The sequence below is a fragment of the Arachis hypogaea genome, chromosome 9, assembly GCF_003086295.3.
Source record: "Arachis hypogaea cultivar Tifrunner chromosome 9, arahy.Tifrunner.gnm2.J5K5, whole genome shotgun sequence".
NCBI lineage: Eukaryota > Viridiplantae > Streptophyta > Magnoliopsida > Fabales > Fabaceae > Arachis > Arachis hypogaea.
The window spans coordinates 33,170,567-33,196,560 of record NC_092044.1 but is presented as its reverse complement, the minus strand read 5'-3'; the positions used below and the strand labels follow the sequence as shown (position 1 = coordinate 33,196,560).

The 25,994-nt window shown below is 39.6% G+C and overlaps 2 non-coding genes and 1 pseudogene across 2 annotated transcripts; 2 read left to right on the top strand and 1 right to left on the bottom strand.

The window, feature by feature from the left end:
* Positions 1–2,911: 2,911 nt before the first annotated feature.
* On the bottom strand, positions 2,912–3,015 carry LOC112713633 (small nucleolar RNA R71). Its single transcript, XR_003158604.1, has one exon. It is a non-coding gene; the product is annotated as a small nucleolar RNA R71 (small nucleolar RNA).
* An 8,108-nt stretch (positions 3,016–11,123) lies between these two features.
* Positions 11,124–11,231, top strand: LOC112713839 (small nucleolar RNA R71). Its single transcript, XR_003158800.1, has one exon. It is a non-coding gene; the product is annotated as a small nucleolar RNA R71 (small nucleolar RNA).
* Positions 11,232–17,409: 6,178 nt separating this feature from the next.
* LOC112714001 (small nucleolar RNA R71) lies at positions 17,410–17,511 on the top strand (annotated as a pseudogene).
* The last annotated feature ends 8,483 nt before the right edge of the window (positions 17,512–25,994 follow it).

Sequence of the window (25,994 nt, the reverse complement as noted above, 5' to 3'; positions counted from 1 at the left end):
TCTCTTTTATTCAAATCTCTATTATTCTTATTCCAAGATATTCATTCGTACCCAAGAACATGATGAATGTGATGATAAGTAACCCTCATTATCATTCTCACTTATGAACGCACGTGATTGACAACCACTTCCGTTCTACATGCAACAGAGCTTGAATGTGTATCTCTTAGATTCCCCAACAGAATCTTCGTGGTATAAGTTAGATAGATGGCGGCATTCATGAGGATCCGGAAGGTCTAAACCTTGTCTGTGGTATTCTGAGTAGGACTCTGTGATTGAATGACTGTGACGAGCTTCAAACTCCTGAAGGCTGGGCGTGATGACAAGCGCAAAAGAATCAAGGGATTCTACTCCAACCTGATTGAGAACCGACAGATGATTAGCCGTGCTGTGACAGAGCATAGGAACGTTTTCACTGAGAGGATGGGATGTAGCCATTGACAACGGTGATGCCCTACATACAGCTTGCCATGGAAAGGAGTAAGAAGGATTGAGTCGAAGCAGTGGGAGAGCAGGCGTCCTTGAGCCATATAGTATCTCCATTCGCTTATCTGAAATTCCCATCAATGAATCTGCATGAGTATTCTATCCCTTTTATTATTTATTTTCTTATTTCTATTTTCGAAAACCCATAAACCAATTTAATCTGCCTAACTGAGATTTACAAGGTGACCATATCTTGCTTCATACCAACAATCTCTGTGGGATCGACCCTTACTCACGTAAGGTTTATTACTTGGACGACCCAGTATACTTGCTGGTTAGTTGAATGGAGTTGTGAGCTTCTCTAACAGTGCCTGAAATTCTTTTATCACAATTTCGTCCACCAAGTTTTTGGCGCCGTTGCCGGGGATTGTTCGAGTATGGACAACTGACGGTTCATCTTGTTGCTCAGATTAGGTAATTTTCTTTTCAAAAATCTTTTTCAAAATTTTTCTTTTCTTTTTCGTTTTTCCAAAAATGTTTTTCGAAAAAAATTAATAAAAATACAAAAAAATTAGAAAATCATAAAAATAAAAAAATATTTTGTGTTTCTTGTTTGAGTCTTGTGTTAATTTTTAAGTTTGGTGTCAATTGCATGCTTGAAAATTTTTTCTTGCATTCTTTTCGAAAATCTCATGCATTCATAGTGTTCTTCATGATCTTCAAGTTGTTCTTGACAAGTCTTCTTGTTTGATCTTGATGATTTCTTGTTTTGTGCCTTTTCTTGTTTTTCATGTGCATCTTTGCATTCATATCTTTCATGCATTAAAGATTTCTAAGTTTGGTGTCTTGCATGTTTTCTTTGCATCAAAATTTTTTCAAAATTATGTCTTGATGTTCATCATGATCTTCAAAGTGTTCTTGGTGTTCATCTTGACATTCATAGCATTCTTGCATGCATCTTGTGTCTTGATCCAAAATTTTCATGTTTTGGGTCATTTTTGTGTTTTTCTTTAAAATTTCAAAAATCAAAAAATATCTTTTCCTTATTTTCCTCCAAATTTTCGAAATTTTGGGTTGACTTGGTCAAAAATTTTTAAAATTAGTTGTTTCTTACAAGTCAAGTCAAAATTTCAATTTTAAAAATCTTATCTTTTCAAAATCTTTTTCAAAAATCATATCTTTTTCATTTTTTTTATATAAATTTCGAAAATTTCAAAAATCTTTTTCAAAATATTTTTCAAAATCTTTTTCTTATCTTTATATCAAATTTTTGAAAATTAGCTAACAATTAATGTGATTGGTTCAAAAATTTGAAGTTTGTTACTTTCTTGTTAAGAAAGGTTCAATCTTTAAGTTCTAGAATCTTATCTTGTAGTTTCTTGTTAGTTGAGTCTTTTTAAAAATTAAATCTTTTTCAAAATATCTTTTTCTTAAAACTTTTATTTTATCTTTTATCTTATCTTTTTCAAAAAATTTTATCTTTTACAAAATTTGATTTCAAAATATCTTATCTAACTTCTTATCTTCTTATCTTTTTCAAAATTTGATTTCAAATCTTTTTTAATCAACTAACTAACTTTTTGTTTGTTTATCTTTTTCAAAACCACCTAACTACTTTTCCCTCTCTAATTTTTGAAAATTCTCCCTCTCTTTTTCAAAAATTCTTATTGTTTCAAGTTTTAATTTCAATTTTAATTCATCTTTAATTTTCGAAAATACTAACCCCTTTTTCAAAAATTATTTTCGAAATTTCTCTTCTCTTCTCTTATTCTATTCAATTAATTAATTACTAACACTTCTCTTCACCTCTCTTCATCTAAGAATCCGAACTTCTTATATCCCTTGTATTTGGATTCTTCTACCCCTTTCTTCTTCTACTAACACAAAGGAATCTCTATACTGTGACATAGAGGATTCCTCTTTCTTTTCTTGTTTTCTTCTCTTTCATATGAGCAGGAACAGGGAAAAGGGCACTCTTGTTGAAATTGATCCAGAACCTGAAAGGACTCTGAAGAGAAAATTAAGAGAAGCTAAATTACAACAATCCAGAAACAACCTTTCAGAAATTTTCGAACAAGAGAAGGACATGGCAGCCGAAAATAATAATAATAATGCAAGGAGAATGCTTGGTGACTTCACAAAGCCAACGTCCAAGTTTGATAGAAGAAGCATCTCCATTCCTGCCATTGGAGCCAATAACTTTGAGCTTAAGCCTCAACTAGTTGCATTAATGCAACAAAACTGCAAGTTTTATGGACTTCCATCTGAAGATCCTTATCAGTTTTTAACTGAGTTCTTGCAGATCTGTGAGACTGTAAAGACAAATGGAGTTGATCCTGAAGTCTACAGACTCATGCTTTTCCCTTTTGCTGTAAGAGACAGAGCTAGAATATGGTTGGATTCACAACCTAAGGATAGCCTGGACTCCTGGGATAAGCTGGTCACAGCCTTCTTGGATAAATTCTTTCCTCCTCAAAAGCTGAGCAAGCTGAGAGTGGATGTTCAAACCTTCAAACAAAAAGATGGTGAATCCCTCTATGAAGCTTGGGAAAGATACAAGTAGCTGACCAAAAGATGTCCATCTGACATGTTTTCAGAATGGACCATATTAGATATATTCTATTATGGTCTCTCTGAATTTTCGAAAATGTCACTGGACCATTCTGCAGGTGGATCTATTCACCTGAAGAAAACGCCTGAAGAGGCTCAAGAACTCATTGACATGGTTGCAAACAACCAGTTCATGTATACCTCTGAGAGGAATTCCGTGAATAATGGGATACCTCAGAAGAAAGGAGTTCTTGAAATTGATGCTCTGAATGCCATATTGGCTCAGAACAAAGTGTTGACTCAACAGGTCAACATGATCTCTCAAAATCTGAATAGGCTGCAACATGCATCCAACAGTACTAGAGAGGCAGCTTCTGAAGAAGCTTATAATCCTGAGAACCCTGCCATGGCAGAGGTTAATTACATGGGTGAACCTTATGGAAACACCTATAACCCATCATGGAGAAATTATCCAAATTTCTCCTGGAAGGATCAACAAAAGCCTCAACAAGGCTTTAACAATGGTGGACGCAATAGGCTAGGCAATAGCAAGCCATATCCATCATCTTCTCAGCAACAGACAGAGAATTCTGAACAAAACACTTCTAATCTAACCAATATAGTCTCTGATCTATCAAAGGCCACTTTTAGTTTCATGAATGAAACAAGATCCTCCATCAGAAATTTGGAGGCACAAGTGGGCCAGCTGAGTAAGAAAGTCATTGAAACTCCTCCCAGTATTCTCCCAAGCAATACAGAAAAGAATCCAAAAGGAGAGTGCAAGGCCATTGATTTAGTCAATATGGCCGAATGCACAAGGGAGGAAGAGGACGAAAATCCTAGTGAGGAAGACCTCCTGGGACGTCCCTCAAGCAAGAAGGAGTTTCCCATTAAGGATCCAAGGGAATCTGAGGCCCATACAGAGACCATAGAGATTTCATTAAATCTCCTTCTGCCATTCATGAGCTCTGAAGACTATTCTTCCTCTGAAGAGGATGAAGATGTGACTGGAGAGCAAGTTGCTCAATATTTAGGAGCTATCATGAAGCTGAATGCCAAGCTGTTTGGTAATGAAACTTGGGAAAGTGAACCTCCCTTGCTCATTACTGAACTAGATACTTGGATTCAGAAAACTCTACCTCAAAAGAAACAAGATCCTGGCAAGTTCTTAATACCTTGTACCATTGGCACCATGAGCTTTTTCAAAGCTCTATGTGATCTAGGGTCAGGGATAAATCTTATGCCACTCTCTGTAATGGAGAAGTTAGGGATCATTGAGGTACAACCTGCCTTGTTCTCATTGCAATTGGCAGATAAGTCATTGAGACAAGCTTATGGAATAGTAGAGGACGTGCTAGTAAAGGTTGAAGGCCTTTACATCCCTGCTGATTTCATAATCTTAGACACTAGGAAGGAAAAGGATGATTGCATCATCCTTGGAAGACCTTTCTTAGCCACAGCAGAAGCTGTGATAGATGTCAACAAAGGAGAATTAGTCCTTCAATTGAATGGGGACTACCTTGTGTTTAAGGCACATGGCCATCCCTCTATGACAAAAGAGAGTAAGCAGGAAGAGCTTCTCTCAGTTCAGAGTCAAGAAGAGCCCACACAGTCAAACTCTAAGTCTGGTGTTGTGAGGCCACAACCAAACTCTAACTTTGGTGTTAAGACCCCATATCCAAACTCTAAGTTTGGTGTTGGGACTACACACTAACATTGACCTGATCACCTTGTGGCTCCATGAGAGCCACTGTCAAGCTATTGACATTAAAGAAGCGCTTGTTGGGAGGCAACCCAATTTTATTTATTTAATTTTTATTTTATTTTGTTCTATTGTTATTTTGTGTTTTATTAGGTACATGATCACGAGGAGTCACGAAAAAATCAAAAAAATTAAAAACAGAGTCAAAAACAGAAGAAAAAATTTTTTCACCCTGGAGGTAGCGCAGACTGGCGTTCAACGCCAGTAAGATGCATCTGGCTGGCGTTCAACGCCAGAACAGAGCACCATTCTGGCGCTGAACGCCAGAAACAAGCAACATCCTGGCGCTGAACGCCAGGAATGTGCCTGGAGGAGACAAGCTGGCGTTAAACGCCAGCAACAAGCATGAAACTGGCGTTCAACGCCAGAAACATGCATTACATGGGCGCTGAACGCCCAGAACGTGCACCAATGGGCGTTTGAACGCCAGAATGATGCACGAAGGCATTTTACATGCCGATATGGTGAAGGAATGGTATTTCTTTTCACCTCTGGATCTGTGGACCCCACAGGATCCCCACCTCAGGATCTGTGGACCCCACAGGATCCCCACCTACCATATTCCCACCTTTTCTTTTAATCCTAATCACACTCTCCTAATCCTAATCTCATTTCACTCTTTCCCATGTCACACTTCCCAAAAACCTTCACCAATCACTTCAATTCCTCTTCCCAATTACCCCATTCACCATTCACATCAACCCTCTCTTCCCCATAAACCCCACCTACCTTCATAAAATTCAAATTCAATTTCCCACCCATTCCCACCCAAATTGGCCGAACACCCACCCTCCCCTCTCCCTATAAATACCCTTCCATTCTACTTCATTTTCACACAACACAACACCTTCTTCTCCCACATAGCCGAACTTACTTCTCTCTATCCCTACCATATTCTCTTCTTCTTCTTCTTCTTTTCTTTTCTTTCTTGCTCGAGGGCGAGCAAAAATTTAAGTTTGGGTTGGTAAAAGCATAAGCTTTTTGTTTTTCCATTACCATCAATGGCACCTAAGGCCGGAGTATCCTCTAGAAAAGGGAAAGGGAAGACAAAAGCTTCCACCTCCGAGTCATGGGAGATGGAAAGATTCATCTCCAAGAGCCATCAAGACCACTTCTATGATGTTGTGGCAAAGAAGAAGGTGATCCCCGAGGTCCCTTTCAAGCTCAAAAAGAATGAGTATCCGGAAATCCGACATGAAATCCAAAGAAGAGGTTGGGAAGTCCTAACCAACCCCATGCAACAAGTTGGAATATTGATGGTTCAAGAGTTCTATGCCAATGCATGGATCACTAGGAACCATGATCAAAGTATGAACCCGAATCCAAAGAACTATCTCACAATGGTTCGGGGGAAATACTTAGATTTTAGTCCGGAAAATGTGAGGTTGGCGTTTCACTTGCCTATGATGCAAGGAGATGAACGCCCCTACACTAGAAGGGTCAACTTTGGTCAAAGGTTGGACCAAGTCCTTATGGACAAATGTGTGGAAGGAGCTCAATGGAGAATAGACTCCAAAGGCAAGCCAGTTCAACTAAGAAGACTGGATCTCAAGCCTATGGCTAGAGGATGGTTAGAGTTCATCCAAAGATCCATCATTCCTACTAGCAACCGATCTGAAGTTACTGTGGATCGGGCCATCATGATCCATAGCATCATGATTGGAGAGGAAGTGGAAGTTCATGAGGTCATCTCCAATGAACTCTACAAAATAGCCGATAAGTCCTCCACCATGGCAAGGCTAGCTTTTCCTCACCTTATTTGCCATCTGTGCTACTCAGCTGGAGTCATCATAGAAGGAGATACCCCCATTGAAGAAGACAAGCCCATCACCAAGAAAAGGATGGAGCAAGCAAGAGAAGCTCCTCACGGCCCTCAAGAAGTGCATGAGGAAGCTCATTACCAACAAATTCCTGAGATGCCTCAAGGAATGCACTTCCCTCCCAACAACTATTGGGAGCAACTCAATACCTCCTTAGAAGATTTGAGCCATAATGTGGAACAATTAAGGGTGGAACATCATGAGCACTCCATCATTCTCCAAGAAATAAGAGAAGATCAAAAAGCAATGAGGGAGGAGCAACAAAGGCAAGGAAGGGACATAGAAGAGCTTAAGAACATCATTGGTCCTTCAAGAAGAAGACGCCACTAGAGGTGGATTCATTCCTTGTTCTTTATTTCTTTCTGTTTTCGGTTTTTAGTATTGTGTTTATTTATGTTTTGTGTCTTCATTTCATGATCATTAATATGTAACCATGCCTTAAAGCTATGAATAAAATCCATTAATCCCTCACCTCTCTTAAATGAAAAATGTTTTAATTCAAAAGAACAAGAAGTACATGAATTTCGAATTTATCCTTGAATTTAATTTAATTATATTGATGTGGTGGCAATACTTTTTGTTTTCTGAATGAATGCTTGAACAGTGCATATTTTTGATCTTGTTGTTTATGAGTGTTAAAATTGTTGGCTCTTGAAAGAATGATGAACAAAGAGAAATGTTATTGATGATCTGAAAAATCATGAAATTGATTCTTGAAGCAAGAACAAGCAGTGAAAAAGGAAGCTGGCAAAAAAAAATAGAAAGAAAAAGAAGGAGCAGTAGAAAAAGCCAATATCCCTTAAAACCAAAAGGCAAGGGTAAAAAGGATCCAAGGCTTTGAGCATCAATGGATAGGAGGGCCCAAGGAAATAAAATCCAGGCCTAAGCGGCTAAATCAAGCTGTCCCTAACCATGTGCTTGTGTCATGAAGGTCCAAGTAAAAAGCTTGAGACTGAGTGGTTAAAGTCGTGATCCAAAGCAAAAGAGTGTGCTTAAGAGCTCTGGACACCACTAACTGGGGACTCTAGCAAAGCTGAGTCACAATCTGAAAAGGTTCACCCAGTTATGTGTTTGTGGCATTTATGTATCCGGTGGTAATACTGGAAAACAAAGTGCTTAGGGCCACGGCCAAGACTCATAAGTAGCTGTGTTCAAGAATCAACATGCTTAACTAGGAGAGTCAATAACACTATCCGAAATTCTGAGTTCCCAGAGACGCCAATCACTCTGAACTTCAAAGGAAAAAGTGAGATGCCAAAACTGTTCAGAAGCAAAAAGCTACAAGTCCCGCTCATCTAATTATAATTAATATTCATTGATATTTTGGAATTTATAGTATGTTCTCTTCTTTTTATCCTAATTGATTTTCAGTTGCTTGGGGACAAGCAACAATTTAAGTTTGGTGTTGTGATGAGCGGATAATTTATACGCTTTTTAGCATTGTTTTTAGGTAGTTTTTAGTAAGTTCAAGCTACTTTTAGGGATGTTTTCATTAGATTTTATGTTAAATTCACATTTCTGGACTTTACTATGAGTTTGTGTGTTTTTCTGTGATTTCAGGTAAATTCTGGCTGAAATTGAGGGACTTGAGCAAAACTCTGAAGAAGGCTGACAAAAGGACTGCTGATGCTGTTGGAATCTGACCTCCCTGCACTCGAAATGGATTTTCTGGAGCTACAGAACTCCAAATGGCTCGCTCTCAACGGCTTTGGAAAGTAGACATCCAGAGCTTTCCAGCAATATATAATAGTTCATATTTATTTGGAAATTGACGACATAACTTGGCGTTGAACGCCAAGTACAAGCTGCTGTCTGGAGTTAAACGCCAGAAAAACGTCATGATCCGGAGTTGAACGCCCAAAACACGTCATAACTCGGAGTTCAACTCCAAGAGAAGCCTCAGCTCGTGGATTAATCAAGCTCAGCCCAAGCATACACCAAGTGGGCCCCGGAAGTGGATTTATGCATCAATTACTTACTCATGTAAACCCTAGGAGCTAGTTTATTATAAATAGAACATTTATCTAGTGTATTAGATATCTTTGATCACTTTAGGTCTTTGATCAGTTGGTCTTGTGACCACATGGGGGCTGGCCATTCGGCCATGCCTGAACCCTTTGCTTGTGTATTTTCAACGGTGGAGTTTCTGCACACCATAGATTAAGGGTGTGGAGCTCTGCTGTACCTCAAGTATTAATGCAATTCTATTCTCTTTTATTCAAATCTCTATTATTCTTATTCCAAGATATTCATTCGTACCCAAGAACATGATGAATGTGATGATAAGTAACCCTCATTATCATTCTCACTTATGAACGCACGTGATTGACAACCACTTCCGTTCTACATGCAACAGAGCTTGAATGTGTATCTCTTAGATTCCCCAACAGAATCTTTGTGGTATAAGTTAGATAGATGGCGGCATTCATGAGGATCCGGAAGGTCTAAACCTTGTCTGTGGTATTCTGAGTAGGACTCTGTGATTGAATGACTGTGATGAGCTTCAAACTCCTGAAGGCTGGGCGTGATGACAAGCGCAAAAGAATCAAGGGATTCTACTCCAACCTGATTGAGAACCGACAGATGATTAGCCGTGCTGTGACAGAGCATAGGAACGTTTTCACTGAGAGGATGGGATGTAGCCATTGACAACGGTGATGCCCTACATACAGCTTGCCATGGAAAGGAGTAAGAAGGATTGAGTCGAAGCAGTGGGAGAGCAGGCGTCCTTGAGCCATATAGTATCTCCATTCGCTTATCTGAAATTCCCATCAATGAATCTGCATGAGTATTCTATCCCTTTTATTATTTATTTTCTTATTTCTATTTTCGAAAACCCATAAACCAATTTAATCTGCCTAACTGAGATTTACAAGGTGACCATGGCTTGCTTCGTACCAACAATCTCTGTGGGATCGACCCTTACTCACGTAAGGTTTATTACTTAGACGACCCAGTACACTTGCTGGTTAGTTGAACGGAGTTGTGAGCTTCTCTAACAGTGCCTGAAATTCTTTTATCACAATTTCGTCCACCAGGGGTTCAACACCAAACTTAGAATTTGGTTGTGGCCTCCCAACACCAAACTTAGAGTTTGACTGTGGGGACTCTTTCTGACTCTATTTTGAGAGAAGCTCTTCATGCTTCCTCTCCATGGTGACAGAGGGATATCCTTGAATCTTAAACACAAAGGATTCTTCATTCACTTGAATGATCAATTCTCCTCTATCAACATCAATCACAGCCTTTGCTGTGGCTAGGAAGGGTCTGCCAAGGATGATGGATTCATCCATGCACTTCCCAGTCTCTAGGACTATGAAATCAGCAGGGATGTAATGATCTTCAACTTTTTCCAGAACATCCTCTACAAGTCCATAAGCTTGTTTTCTTGAATTGTTTGCCATCTCTAGTGAGATTTTTGCAGCTTGCACCTCAAAGATCCCTAGCTTCTCCATTACAGAGAGAGGCATGAGGTTTACACTTGACCCTAGGTCACACAAGGCCTTCTTGAAGGTCATAGTGCCTATGGTACAAGGTATTGAAAACTTCCCAGGATCCTGTCTCTTTTGAGGTAGTTTCTGCCTAGACAAGTCATCCAATTCTTTGGTGAGCAAAGGGGGTTCATCCTCCCAAGTCTCATTACCAAATAACCTGTCATTTAGCTTCATGATTGCTCCAAGGTATTTAGCAACTTGCTCTTCAGTGACATACTCATCTTCTTCAGAGGAAGAATACTCATCAGAGCTCATGAATGGCAGAAGTAAATCCAATGGAATCTCTATGGTCTCAGTGGGAGCCTCAGATTCCCATGGTTCCTCATTAGGGAACTCATTGGAGGCCAGTGGACGTCCATTGAGGTCTTCCTCAGTGGCGTTCACTGCCTCTCCCTCCTCTCCAAATTCGGCCATGTTGATGGCCTTGAACTCTCCTTTTGGATTTTCTTCTGTATTGCTTGAAAGAGTACTAGGAGGGAGTTCAGTAATTTTCTTGCTCAGCTGACCCACTTGTGCCTCCAAGTTTCTAATGGAAGACCTTGTTTCAGTCATGAAACTTTGAGTGGTTTTGATTAGATCAGAGACCATGGTTGCTAAGTCAGAGGTGTTCTAAACCATGGTCCTTCCATGAGAGATTTGGATGATTTCTCCATGAAGGATTATAGGTGTTTCCATAGGGTTCTCCCATGTAATTCACCTCTTCCATTGAAGGGTTCTCAGGATCATAAGCTTCTTCTTCAGATGAAGCTTCCTTAGTACTGCCTGGTGCATTTTGCATTCCAGACAGACTTTGAGAAATCATATTGACTTGCTGAGTCAATATCTTGTTCTGAGCCAATATGGCATTCAGAGTATCAATCTCAAGAACTCCTTTCTTCTGATTAGTCCCATTGTTCACAGGATTCCTTTCAGATGTGTACATGAATTGGTTATTTGCAACCATTTCAATTAGTTCTTGAGTTCTGTAGGCGTCTTCTTCAGATGAAGAGATCCTCCAGCAGAGCTATCCAAAGACATCTTGGACAGTTCAGACAGACCATCATAGAAAATACCTATGATGCTCCATTCAGAAAGCATATCAGAGGGACACTTTCTGATCAATTGTTTGTATCTTTCCCAAGCTTCATAGAGGGATTCTCCTTCCTTCTGTCTGAAGGTTTAGACTTCCACTCTAAGCTTACTCAATTTTTGAGGTGGAAAGAACTTTGCCAAGAAGGCATTGACTAGCTTTTCCCAAGAGTTCAGGCTTTGTTTAGGTTGTGAGTCCAACCATATCCTAGCTCTGTCTCTTACAGCAAAAGGGAATAGCATAAGTCTGTAGACCTCAGAGTCAACCCCATTAGTCTTGACAGTGTCACAGATTTGCAAGAATTCAGCTAAAAACTGATGAGGATCTTCCAATGGAAGTCCATGGAACTTGCAATTCTGTTGCATTAGAGAAACTAATTGAGGCTTAAGCTCAAAGTTGTTTGCTCCAATGGCAGGGATAGAGATGCTTCTCCCATAAAAGTCAGGAGTAGGTGCAGTAAAGTCACCCAGCACCTTCCTTGCATTGTTGGCATTGTTGTTGTTTTCGGCTGCCATGGGTTCTTCTTCTTTGAAGATTTCTGTTAGGTCCTCTACAGAGAATTGTGCCTTAGCTTCTCTTAGCTTTCGCTTCAAGGTCCTTTCAGGTTCAGGATCAGCCTCAACAAGAATGCCTTTGTCTTTGCTCCTGCTCATATGCAAGAGAAGAAAACAAGAAAATATGGAATCCTCTATGTCACAGTATAGAGATTCCTTGAAGTGTCAGAGGAAAAGAAAAATGGAAGGAAGAGGTAGAAAATTCGAACTTATCAAGAAAGATGGAGTTCGAATTGTGCATTAAGGAATAGTGTTAGTCCATAAATAGAAGAATGTGAGAAGAGGGGAAGAAATTTTCGAAAATATTAAAAAGATTTTAAAAACATTTTGAAAAACTTTAATTGATTTTCGAAAACCAAGATTGAGAAAGAAGTAAAGTAATTTTTGAAAAAGATTTTGAAATTAGAAATAAAAAAGATTTGATTGAAAACTATTTTGAAAAAGATGTGGTTAAGAAGATATGATTGGTTTTAAAAAGATGTGATTGAGAAGATATGATTTGAAAAACATTTTAAAAAGATTTAATTTTAAAAATTAATGACTTGGCTAACAAGAAAAGATATGATTCAAACATTTAATCCTTTCTCAACAGAAAAGGCAACATAATTAAAATGTTGAATCAAATCATTAATTGATAACAAGTATCTTTGAAAATGGAAAGAAATTGATTTTGAAAACATATGATTGAAAAGATATGATTTGAAAAAGATTTGATTTTGAAAAATTTTGAAAACCTGAAAAATTTTGAATTAAAAATAGAATCTTCCCTCTTGTGCCATCCTGGCATTAAACGCCCAGAATGGTGCACATTCTGGCGTTTAACGCCCAAACCACTACCCTTTTGGGCGTTAAACGCCCAGCCAGGCACCCTGGCTGGCGTTTAAACGCCAGTTTGCCTTCCTCACTGGGCATTTTTAACGCCCAGCTTTTTCTGTGTAATTCCTCTGCAGTATGTTCTGAATCTTCAATTCTCTGTATTATTGACTTAAAAAGACACAAATTAAAAATATTTTTGGATTTTTAATAATAAGGAATAATCAATATGCAACTAAAATCAAATAACAATGCATGCAAGACACCAAACTTAGCAGTTTGTATACTACTGACACTAACAAAATGAGAATGCATATGAGACACATAAACACTCAAGTCAAGAGAATTTAAAAATCAGAGCAATGAAACCATCAAGAACAACTTGAAGATTAATGAAACACATGCGTGAATGCAAAAAGAACAGAAACATGCAATTGACACCAAACTTAACATGAGACTCTAGACTCAAACAGAAACATAAAATATTTTTGGTTTTTATGATTTTGTAAAATTTTTTTGGATTTTTCGAAAATTAAGTGGAAAAAGAAAATGAAGGTATCAAAATTCTTAATGAGAATTCCAGGAATCATGCAATGTTAGTCTAAAGCTTTAGTCTAAAGAAATTAGACATGGTTGAACAAGCTTCAGCAGGACATTGCATTCAAGAGCTAAATTGATGAAAATCAATCAGCTTTGGTGATGATAAGAACATCACCTTGAAACACTAGAATTCATTCTTAAGAACTCTGAAGAAAAAATACCTAATCTAAGCAACAAGATGAACCGTCAGTTGTCCATAGTCAACAATCCCCAGCAACGGTGCCAAAAACTTGGTGGACGAAATTGTGATCACTACAACTCCAATAATCCCCGGTAATGAATCCAAAAACTTGGTGTTCAATACCATGGCATAAACACAACTTCACACAACTAACCAGCAAGTGTACTGGGTCGTCCAAGTAATAAACCTTACGCGAGTAAGGGTCGATCCCACAGAGATTGTTGGTATGAAGCAAGCTATGGTCACCTTGTAAATCTTAGTCAGGCAAACTCAAATGATTATGAATGATGAATAAAACATAAAGATAAAGATAGAGATACTTATGCAATTCATTGGTAGGAATTTCAGATAAGCGTATGGAGATGCTGTGTTCCTTCCGTCTCTCTGCTTTCCTACTGTCTTCATCCAACCCTTCTTACTCCTTTCCATGGCAAGCTGTATGTAGGGTTTCACCGTTGTCAGTGGCTACCTCCCATCCTCTCAGTGAAAATGTTCAACGCATCCTGTCACGGCAAGGCTAATCATCTGTCGGTTCTCAATCAGGTTGGAATAGAATCCAGTGATTCTTTTGCGTCTGTCACTAACGCCCAGCCTTCAGGAGTTTGAAGCTCGTCATAGTCATTCAATCATTGAATCCTACTCAGAATACCACAGACAAGGTTTAGACCTTCCGGATTCTCTTGAATGCCGCCATCAATTCTAGCTTATACCACGAAGATTCCGATTAAGGAATCCAAGAGATATCCACCCAATCTAAGGTAGAACGGAGGTGGTTGTCAGGCACACGTTCATAGGTGAGAATGATGATGAGTGTCACGGATCATCACATTCATCAAGTTAAAGAACAAGTGATATCTTAGAACAAGAACAAGCGGAATTGAATAGAAGAACAATAGTAATTGCATTAATACTCGAGGTACAGCAGAGCTCCACACCTTAATCTATGGTGTGTAGAAACTCCACCATTGAAAATACATAAGAACAAGGTCTAGGCATGGCCGAATGGCCAGCCTCCCAAAGAGGGTTCAATCATAAAAACATGATCAAAAGATTCAGGTACAATAGCAAAAGGTCTTATTTATATAGAACTAGTAGCCTAGGGTTTACAGAGATGAGTAAATGACATAAAAATCCACTTCCGGGCCCACTTGGTGTGTGCTTGGGCTGAGCATTGAAGCATTTTCGTGTAGAGACTTCTCTTGGAGTTAAACGCTAGCTTTTATGCCAGTTTGGGCGTTTAACTCCCATCCTTGTGCCAGTTCCGGCGTTTAACTCCCATCCTTGGAATTCTGATGGTGACTTTGACCGCCGGTTTGGGCCATCAAATCTTGGGCAAAGTATGAACTATCATATATTGCTGGAAAGCCCAGGATGTCTACTTTCCAACGCCGTTGAGAGCGCGCCAATTGGGCTTCTGTAGCTCCAGAAAATCCACTTCGAGTGCAGGGAGGTCAGAACCCAACAGCATCTGCAGTCCTTTTTAGTCTCTGAATCAGATTTTTGCTCAGGTCCCTCAGTTTCAGCCAGAAAATACCTGAAATCACAAAAAAATACACAAACTCATAGTAAAGTCTAGAAAAGTGAATTTTAACTAAAAACTAATAAAAATATACTAAAAACTAACTAGATCATACTAAATACATACTAAAAACAATGCCAAAAAGCGTACAAATTATCCGCTCATCACCATTTAATTTCCCATGCATGCAACATTGGTAACACCAAACTTGTTTTTGGTCCCATGGTGCAACAAGGTTTGATTAAGACTCTAAAATTAACATGATATGGGTTGTGTTCATGCCATCTTAGTATGCCTTGGACACCAAACTTGTTGTTCACTATATGTTGCATATAAAAATTCTTCTAAGTGTTCGTCAAAGTTGATTTAGAATCCATGACTTTGCTTTATTACTACTATTAGAGATTAAGGAGAGAGGGTATGGAACATGGGTTGCCTCCCATGAAGCGCTTCATTTTGATTTAGCATCATTAGCTTGACGTTTGGCCCTTGTCAGGGTAGTTGGTAGTGCTTCAAATCTTCCCCCCTTGCAGTGAATCTGCTTCCGTTGGCTTTGTTAAGAAGTTCCACATGTTCTAAGGACAAGATTTTATTGATGGTGTACATTGGAGGTAGCTGAGATGGAATGGTGGGGAGATGAGGTGGTATAGATGGAAAGTAGGCAGAGACCACTTCATCTCCTGGAGAGAAGTCCTCTGTAGGGATTTTCCTGTTCCTCCATCTCCTTGGGACCTTTTTCTTTGTTTCCCTTGATGTTACCTTGCTCCTTATGGTTCCTTCTTTCAGGGGGATTTTGTTGCTTGTCCCATATGACTCTGGTAAGTCCAGTTTCTCTTGGATTACACTTGGCTGTTACTCCCTCTGATCACATTGGTTGTCACCAATGGGGATTTTCAGGTGTGGTGCTTGTGCTCCCATGCTTACCTCTTCCATCAACCCCTTATTGTGCTCTTCCTTTGACTCTTCGTTATCATGATCTACTTCTTGTGATGGTTTGAAAACGTTGAAGGTGAGCTGTTCATCGTGTATCCTCAATACTAGCTCTCCTCGCTCCACATCTATAAGCACCTTGGCTGTGGCTAAAAATGGCCTTCCCAAGATGATGGGATGGATGGGATTCTCTTCCATTTCCAAGATAACAAAGTCCGTGGGTAGGAAGTAGTTCCCAACCTTCATTAACACGTTCTCCACCACTCCTATTACCTATTTTTGAGTTTTGTCAGCCAATTTGATGATTATGTTTGTGGGTGTTAGCTCATTGATTTGAAGCTTTTTCATGAGGGATAGAGGCATTAAGTTGATACTTGCTCCCAGGTCACAGAGCCCCTTATCAATCATTGTCTCTTCTATAGCACAGGGAATGTAGAAACTCCCTGGATCCTTCTTCTTTGTAGGTGGCTCTGTTTGGATGAGAGCACTGCACTCCCTATTCATCTTTATTATTTATCCACCCTTCAATAAACTCTTTTTGGCCAGTAGCTCCTTTATGTACTTGATGTAGAAGGGCATTTGCTGGAGGGCCTTAATGAATGGTATATTTACATCAAGAGATGCAAACATGTCGAGGAATCTTGAATACATTCTCCTTGCTACACTACCTTTTAGCCTCTGGGGAAAGGGTGCATATGGTTCAGGGTCTCCCCTTTTTTTAGCTCCTCCTTGTGTGTGTGCTGGGGTGTATGGTTTCTTTCTTCATGATTTTCCTTTGGAATGTCTTGGAGATGTTCTGTTTGCGTGGGTGTTTCCTCCACACTCCTCTTATCACTTATAGTGATCATCTTGCATTCTTTCCACCTTACTTTCTTTGTTTCTCCTCTTGGGTTATTCTCTGTGTCACTTGGGAAACTATCAATAGGTTTGGGAAACTGTTGAGAAAGATATCCCACGTGGGACTCCAGCCTCTTGATGTTTTCCCCTTGGTTTTTGATATTGGCTCGCACTTCATCCTTGAACACTCTGTTGTCTTGGACTTCTTTGCATATGTCTTCAAGTAGAGCCTCAATTTTGGAAAGGCTATCCTCGGTTGGTAATGTTGGGTTGAGATTAGGTGGTTGAGAACGGTGATTAGGTGGGTGTTGATAGGATCTCTGTGAGGTATGTTGGTGAGTTGCATTGTTTTTGGGATTATGGTTGTAGCATTTCTGGTCTTGGCCTTGGTCTTGTTGGTTTCCCCACCCAAAGTTAGGGTGATTTCTCCATCCGGAATTATAAGTTTTAGAGTATGGATCATGGATCTGTCTGGGTGAGTTTCCAACATAGTTGGCTTGTTCCCAGTCACCTTCTTCTCCTACATTCACTCCTTCTTGAGCTGGTGATGAGGTGATGACTGCTGCAACTTGGTTTTCTTCCACCTTCTTGGTAAGATCTGCTAGTTACTTGGTGATCATCTTATTTTGAGCTAGCAATGCATCCATGTGGTTCAGCTCCATTACTCCTCGAGTGTTGCTCCCTTCAGAAGCATAGAAGTAGTCATTCTCAGCGACAGTCTCAATGACATCTATGGCTTCTTCAATGGTTTTCTTCTTGTTTAGAGAGCCCCCTTATCAATGGTCTATAACCTTCTTTGACTCATAAGAAAGACCTTCATAGAAGATGTGCAGTTGAACCCATTCATTGAACATGTCCGGTGGGTATCTTCTTGTTAAGTCCTTAAACCTCTCCCATGCCTCATAGAGAGTTTCACCATCTTGTTGCCTGAAAGTTTACACCTCAGCTCTCAGCCTATTAATTCTTTGAAGAGGGTAGAATCTTACCAAAAACTTGTTCACCACATCTTCCCAATTTGTTAAGATCTCCTTCGGGAAGGATTCCAGCCACTTAGATGCTTTGTCCCTGAGTAAAAAAGAGAACAAAAGCAGTCTATAGACATTCGGATGGACTCCATTAGACTTCACAGTGTCACATATTCTCAGGAAGGTGGTTAGATGTTGATTGGGGTCTTCTTAGGCACTTCCTTCGAATGAGCAATTGTTTTGAACAAGGGTGATGAACTGGGGTTTTAATTCAAAGTTGTTGGCATGTATGGTAGGCTTTTGGATGCTACTTCCACAATTTCCTAAGTTTGGATTGATGTAAGAGCCTAGAACTCTCCTCTCTTGCCCAACATGATTTACAGGGCCTTCTCTGGCATGGTTGTGGGCTTCTCTTTCAAGGTTGTTTTCCAAGTTCTCCTCCATGTTTGTTTCAAAGTACTCTTCCTCTTTCTCAGCACCAACAACTCCTTTCCCTCTTGCTTTCCTCCTCAATCTACATAGGGTCCTCTTAGGTTCCGAATCAAAGGAAGTTGAAGCTCCGTTTCTTCTTCCTGTCATACAACTAATAGAGCACACAACAAGAAATACAATGATGAGATTATTCTTGATAGAGTGATTGTAAGTGTGAGTGGTGCAAATTATCAAATAGTTAGTGGGTTAGTGAGCAAAATTGTAGATAATAACAAAGAAAACAACGAGGGGTGAGAGGATGAGGAAGAAACTAAAGAAACTGAAGATAAATGACTGGATAAAATAAACAAATAAAAGAAAAAAATTGCTTAATGTAGTGAACTTCAAACTTAATCATTGTTGATACAAAATCAATCCCCGGCAATGGCACCATAAACTTGATGCATGGAAACTTGTCTCTCAACAAATTTCCCTTCGGAAAGTATACCAAATTGTCGTCAAGTAAAAACTGACAATAGAGTGAGGTCAAATCCCACAGGGATTGATTGGTCAAGCAACTTTAGTTGGAAGAGTATGCTAGTTGAGCTAAACAGAAGGTTGTCGGTGTTGCAGGAAATTAAATAGCGGAAAAGTAAATGGCAGAAAATAAAGTGCAGAATCTTAAATGGGGATTTGGGGAGATGAACATGGAAATAAATGGCAGAAAGTAAAGAGAATGGGTAAGATCAGAAATGGGGAATTCATTGGGCTTAAGAGATGTTGCATTCTCTGGATCAAGTTCATTCTCATCTCTTCCTCAATCAATGCATTCATTGATCTCCTTGGCAATCTTAAGTGATTGGATCACAATTCCTTGGCAATCCAATCTCTCTAAGCTTGAACAATTGCCCAATTCCTTGATTTAATTGTTCATGGGAAGAGATGAAGTGTGGTCACTGATTATACCACATGTATTTCCAAATCAAAGTGTTAGGAGGATTACATGTCACTATATCCGCCCAAACCCCAATTTGGTCCAACATGAGAAAGCATTTCTAGCATGATCTCCTCATCCCTTTTCCAAGGCTCAAAGGAGATCTAATTATGGAGAGTTTCTTTTCAAAGACAACTAACCAATTGAATTAAGATCGAAAGCTTTCTAGCAAATCAAGAGAAAAGAAAGAGGAAGAATAATGAAAACTATAATTGATCCATCAAATTACAATAGAGCTCCCTAACCTAATGAAAGTGGTTTAGTTGTTCATGGCTCTGGAAATGGAAAATGGCAGAAAAGAAAACATGCTTAGCTAGGAAAAATGCAGAAAGTAAATATACAGGGGGTAGTTCTCCCAAGTGCCAAGCTTCTCTATAGTTCAAAACTACTCCTATATATATTACTCTTCTTGAGCTTCTAGTGAGTTCTTCAAGTCTTGGATGTGGGCCTTAGATCTTTAGTTGAAGCAGGTACAATCTTCAGTGGGCTCAGCTTGCAGAAAAGTGTGAGTTAGGCATGGGCGTTAGTTAGGACGTTAGTGGTGTTAACGCTAAGTGAAAATGTGGGTTCGAGAACGTTAGTGGCAATCACCTTTCTCACTAACGTTCCAACCCCAAAATGGTCCACGTTAACTTCAACGTTAGTGGCACTAACGTGACCACTAACGTTGCCTCGTCATCCTTCATAAATGTTATTGGGAATCACCTTTTCTAATAACATTGCATTGTGCCCCCTTTTCCCACGTTAGATTTCACGTTAACTAGGTTAACGTGGGTATGCCTATGCTTCGAGAGCGTTAGTGACACTTACCTTTGTCACTAACGCTCCAAACGCCCCTCCTCTCCATGTTAGAGTTCACGTTAACTAGGTTAAGGTGGCCACTAACGTGGTAGTGAATGCCATCTCCAACATTAGTGACAAAGGTGAGTGTCACTAACGTTGGCTCATCATGCTTAGCTCCACGTTAACTTTCATGTTAGTGATCTTAACATGACCACTAACGTGGGCAATGTTGGCTTGATCCAACGTTAGTGACAAAGGTGAGTGTCACTAACGTTGGCATTGTCTTTCCCTTCCACGTTAGAGTTCACGTTAACTAAGTTAACGTGACTCTTAACGTGGCTAATTGCCAATTTGTAGCGTTAGTGGTATTCACTTTTACCACTAACGCTGGAGCTCCCTTTTTCTCCACGTTAACTACCATGTTAACCTAGTTAACGTGGTAATTAATGTGGGCTTATGATGGCTTCGCAGGCGTTATTGGCGATCACCTTTTCCATTAGCGCTACAAGCTTGTCCCTATTCCACGTTAGTGTTCACGTTAACTAGGTTAACGTGACTGCTAATGTGGCTCCTTCTTGCTTCCTTTGTTATGAAATCAAGCAAATAAAGTGCATCAAAGCTCTAGCCCAAGTCATGAGATTATGCATAATCAATTTGTCATGCAATCCTTGCAAAATCTTCATGAAATCATGTAAAATTCACAATAGTTGCTTGAATCAAGGGGTAAGTGTATTTTCATCCATAACTTGCCTTATTTACTAAGAAAATTCATGAAACTACCCTAAAATAGTAAAGAAAAGGTCAGTGAAACTGGCCTAGATGCCCTGGCATCACTTGTTCAAGAGGTACTGAAAGCTGAGGTACTTGATAAAATTCTGGATCCTATTTCAGAAGACTATGGTTCACACACCTAAAGCAGAGGAGGAAGCCCCCAAGCTTGAGCTCAAACCTTTACCTCCTTCTCTGAAATATGTGTTCTTGGGTGAAAATGATTTATATCCGGTGATTATTAGCTCTTCCCTGAAGCCTGAAGAGGAAGAGGCGTTTATTTCAGTGCTCAGGAGCCATAAAACAGCTCTTGGGTGGACCATTAGTGACTTGAAGGGGATTGGTCCAACCAAGTGTATGCACAAGATCCTCCTTGAAGATGATGCTAAACCAGTTGTGCAACCACAAAGGAGACTCAATACAACCATGAAAGAGGTGGTCCAAAAAGAGGTAATGAAATTATGGGAAGTAGGTATTATTTACCCTATTTCTGACAGTCCTTGGGTAAGTCCTGTGCAGGTAGTTCCCAAGAAAGAAGGGATGACAGTAATCAAGAATGAAAAGAATGAGCTTATTCATACAAGGACAGTCACAGGATAGAGAATGTGTATAGACTACAGGAAGCTCAACACTGCTACAAGGAATGATCACTTCCCTCTGCCTTTCATTGATCAGATGCTTGAGAGGTTATCTAGTCATGCTTTTTATTGTTTCCTGGATGGATATTCTGGATATAATCAAATTATAATAGACCCTCAAGATCAAGAGAAGACAGCATTCACATGCCCCTTTGGAGTGTTTGCTTACAGGAGAATACCATTTGGACTCTGTAATGCTCTAGCTACTTTTTAGAGGTGTATGCTTTCAATTTTTTTTGATATGGTTGAAAAGTTCATTGAGGTATTTATGGATGACTTTTCTGTTTTTGGTAATTCTTTTGAATCCTGCCTTAAGCATTTTTCTCTTGTCTTGAAATGGTGTCAAGAATCAAACCTTATTTTAAATTGGGAAAAATACCATTTCATGGTTACAGAAGCTATTGTTCTTGGGCACCAGATTTCAAGTAAGGGGATTGAGGTTGACAGAGCAAAGATGGAGGTAATTGAAAAATTACCACCACCAGCTAATGTTAAGGCAGTCAGGAGTTTCTTGGGTCATGCAGGATTTTATAGGAGATTTATAAAGGACTTTTCAAAAATTGCTAAACCATTGAGTAACCTGTTAGTTATTGATGTTCCTTTTGTCTTTGATTTTAATTGTCTGCATGCTTTTGAAACTCTGAAAGCAAACCTTACCTCTGCTCCCATTATAGCTCCCCCTGATTGGGATTTACCATTTGAATTGATGTGTGATGCCAGTGATTTTGCTATAGGAGCCGTTTTAGGATAGAGACATGGTAAGCTTGCACATGTCATTTACTATGCCAGTCGTGTGTTAAATGATGCCCAAAAAAATTACACAACTACAGAAAAGGAATTATTAGCTGTTGTGTATGCTGTTGATAAGTTTAGGTCTTATTTACTTGGTTCTAAAGTTATTATTTATAATTATCATGCTGGTTTGAAGTACCTTCTAACCAAACAGGATTCTAAACCAAGATTAATCAGATGGGTGTTACTCGTTCAGGAGTTTGATATTGAGATAAAAGACAGGAAATGGTCAAAAAATCAAGTAGCTGACCATCTCTCTAGAATCGAGTTTGAAGCAGGAGTACAACCACCCATAGCTGTGACTGAGACGTTTTCTGATGAGCAATTATTCCTCATACAGCAGGCTCTGTGGTTTGCAAACATTGCAAATTACAAAGCCATGAACTATATTCCAAGGGAGTACAGTAGGCAACAAGTAAAGAAGCTATTGACTGATGCAAATTACAACATTTGGGAGGAACCATACCTTTTTAAAAGGTGTTCAGATGGTATAATCAGAAGATGTGTCCCAGATGAAAAAACACAACAGATTCTTTGGCGCTGTCATGGTTCTGATTATGGAGGCCACTTTGGTGGTGAAAGAACAGTTACAAAAGTCCTTTAGAGCGGGTTTTACTGGCCGACTCCCTTCAGGGATGCAAGAGCATTTGTGAAGCACCGTGCTAGATGTAAGAAAGCCACGAATCTCCCTGCCAACCATGAAATGCCACAGCAAGGGATTCTTGAGGTGGAGTTGTTTGATGTGTGGGGTATTGATTTCATGGGACCCTTCCCACCCTCACATTCAAACAACTATATTCTAGTGGCGGTTGACTATGTGTCCAAGTGGGTGGAAGCTGTGGCTCTACCCACCAATGATGCTAAGGTGGTAATGAGTTTTCTTCAGAGATATATCTTTAGCCGGTTTGGTGTCCCAAGGACACTCATTAGTGATGGAGGAAGCCACTTCTGTAACAGGCCGCTGGACTCTCTTCTACAGAGATATGGAGTCCGTCATAAAGTGGCAACCCCTATCACCCTCAGACAAGTGGACAAGTTGAAGTTTTCAACAGGGAACTCAAAAGGAATCTAGAGAAGACCGTCAGTGTTTCAAGAAAGGACTGGTCTAGGAAACTTGATAATGCTCTCTGGGCATACCAGACAGCGTACAAGACTCCCATTGGCATGTTACCTTATCAGTTGGTCTATAGCAAAGCCTATCACTTGCCAGTTGAGCTGGAGCATAAAGCTTACTGGGCAATCAGGTACCTAAATCTTGATTCAGAAGCTGCAGGAATTAAGCGAATGCTTCAGTTAAATGAGCTTGATGAATTCAGAAATTTATCCTATGAGAATGCCAAGCTCTATAAGGAGAGAACCAAGTTATTGCATGACAAGAAGATTGCCATCAGAGTATTTGAGCCAGGACAGAGAGTGCTACTGTATAATTCAAGGCTCAAATTCTTTCCCGAGAAGCTAAAATCCCGGTGGTCAGGACCGTTTGTGGTTATCAGAGCTTCACCATATGGTCATATGGAAATATAGGAAGAGAATTCTGATAGAAAATTTACAGTGAATGGCCAGAGGTTGAAGCACTATCTTGGAGGCGAGATTGATCGCCAGAGGTCCGCTCATCTGCTGAATTAGCAAAACTGACCGTCAAGCTAGTGACATTAAAGAAGCGCTTGTCGGGAGGCAGCCCGATAATTTTGTATCCTTAGTTATTTTCGTAGTAGTAGTTTTCTTATTTATATGATCTTTATTGAGTTTTATCTTATCATGCAGCTATTTTAGAACAGGAACTGAACACTTCGAAAAAAAAGGAGGGAGAGAAGCAGGAAACTTACCCGAGAGATGAGCAGGAGTGGTGCTGGAACTATGCTTTGCACACAAACAAGACCACGTGTACGCGTACCTCACGCGTGCGCATCGTTTGCGCCTTTAGCCATCCATGCGTGCGCATCCCAGATGCGTACACGTGACCTTGAAAATCGGCATAAATAGGTGTTTGGGCAGAGAGTTGTGCTGGCTTGGGGCTGGAAGTGTGCTAGACGCACAAACTTGTTCATGTGTACGCGTCCCTGACGCGTGCGCGTCCTTTGCACAAATTGCCACTCACACGCACGCATCATATAAAAATTTTGGTCCCCAAGCCACGCTCGTAGAGAGTTGTGCGTACACGCGGTTGGCTTCGTGTGATTCGCACAATCCAAGCGCACGTATACGTGTGCTTGACACTTACGCGTCACTATGATAATCGCGCGCCCACGCGTACGCATGCCGTACGCGTACATGTCGCCTGCGCCGCACACCTCCACTAGCGCGCCGTCCAGTTTTTAATTTTTATTCTTTCTCTCCTAAATCCTAATTCTCTCTTGTTATTTTATCATTTTATTCTTCTTTCATCATAATATTTGTTTCTTCTTGTTTTCAGTTCTTCTTTGCTTCAGGACAAGCAAACCTTTAAGTTTGGTGTTGACGCTTCGCTTATGGGTTTTCTGTTTATCACAAAAGGGAGATGAATGTTCTTCATGAAGGAATGAGATTACCACAAGCATAACTGAGGTGGTTGAGTTCCTTTCATTCTATTTCTCTTCCGTTCTTATTTTGTTGTCTTCTGTTTTCATATGCTTTGATTGCTTGCATGATCTTTAGTACTTATAATACAAAAAAAAATTGCCTCATGTATTGCTCACTGAGCTTGAAATCAAAAATACAGAAGTGATGTATTGCATGGGAAATTGAGTTTATATTTAAGAATAGTCTTATTTACTTAGATGTGGTGGTAATAATTGTAATTCTGAATGTATGAGATGAACAGTGCATAGTTGAATTTGAATTAAAGGATGTTGATGTATAAGGAACTTGAATTTAGAGAATTATTATGATTTCTCTGAAATTAACAAAAATTTAATCTTTGAATAAAAAGAAACAGCAAATATATATATATATATATAATAATAATAATAATAATAATAATAATAATAATAATAATAATAATAATAATAATAATAATAAAAGCAAGGTCCAAGGCTCTGGGCATCAATAACTAGGGAGATCAGACATGATTAAAAGCTCAAAGAGTTGTTTCCCTAGTCATATGCTTGTGGTGTGATTGTGTCAAATAATCCTTGAGACAGAAGACTTAGAGTCGAGACCAAGTACATTTAATAGAGTATGCCAAAGGCTTTGAGCACCACTGTCTGGGAGTAAATGAAAGAAAAAATTAGAACTTAAAGAGAGTTCTCCCGTCAAGTGCTTGTGGTGTTTTTGTGTAAAGTAACCCTTGAGACAAAATATTTAAAGTCACGGCTAGGCTCAAGGTGCAAAGCACCAAAGAAAAATAAATTAAAGAAAATTATGCTGTGTTCAAGGATTAAACTGGAGTATAAAGATAAGAGAATTCATAATATGATCCGAATTCTAATTCCGAATGACACTGACATTCCTCTGATTCAAAGGAAAGTGAGATGCCAAAATCATTCAGAATTATAATAGATAAACCCCACTATAAGAAGAGACATGAGCATAACTGAACTCTCACCTCTCATGCAAATTCACATCTTAATCATGTACTAATTTTGGTTGCTTAAGGACAAGCAACAATTCAAGTTTGGTGTTGTGATGCGTGAGCATCTTTTGTTATCTTTTCCTAGTGAATTTGCATTTAATTTGTTAAGTTTAATCAAGAATTAATTATCTTTTAGCCACTATGAATGCTACTTTGAGTCTTGTACAATTCTGTTTATTTTAGGTAGCATTCGACTGGATTTGATGGAGTTTCTGCAGCACAAGAATTAAAGGAGAGGACAGGCTCGCGTACCTGATGTGTGTGCGTGATTTGGAGCTTTCCATGGCCACATGTGCGCGTACCTGACGCGTGCACGTACCTGACGCGTGCGCGTGATTTGGAGATTTGTGCAGTGACGCGTGCGCGTACCTGACGCGTACGCGTGACATGCGCCACGTGCAGAAAATGCAGAAAACGCTGGGGGCGATTTCTGGGCCCCCATTCTGGCACTCAAGTAAAGCACAACCCTTTGCCAAGTTAGGCGCGGATCCAGTGAAGCCAAGTGGTCCTCACGTTATAAGGCGCGTATTATTTAATT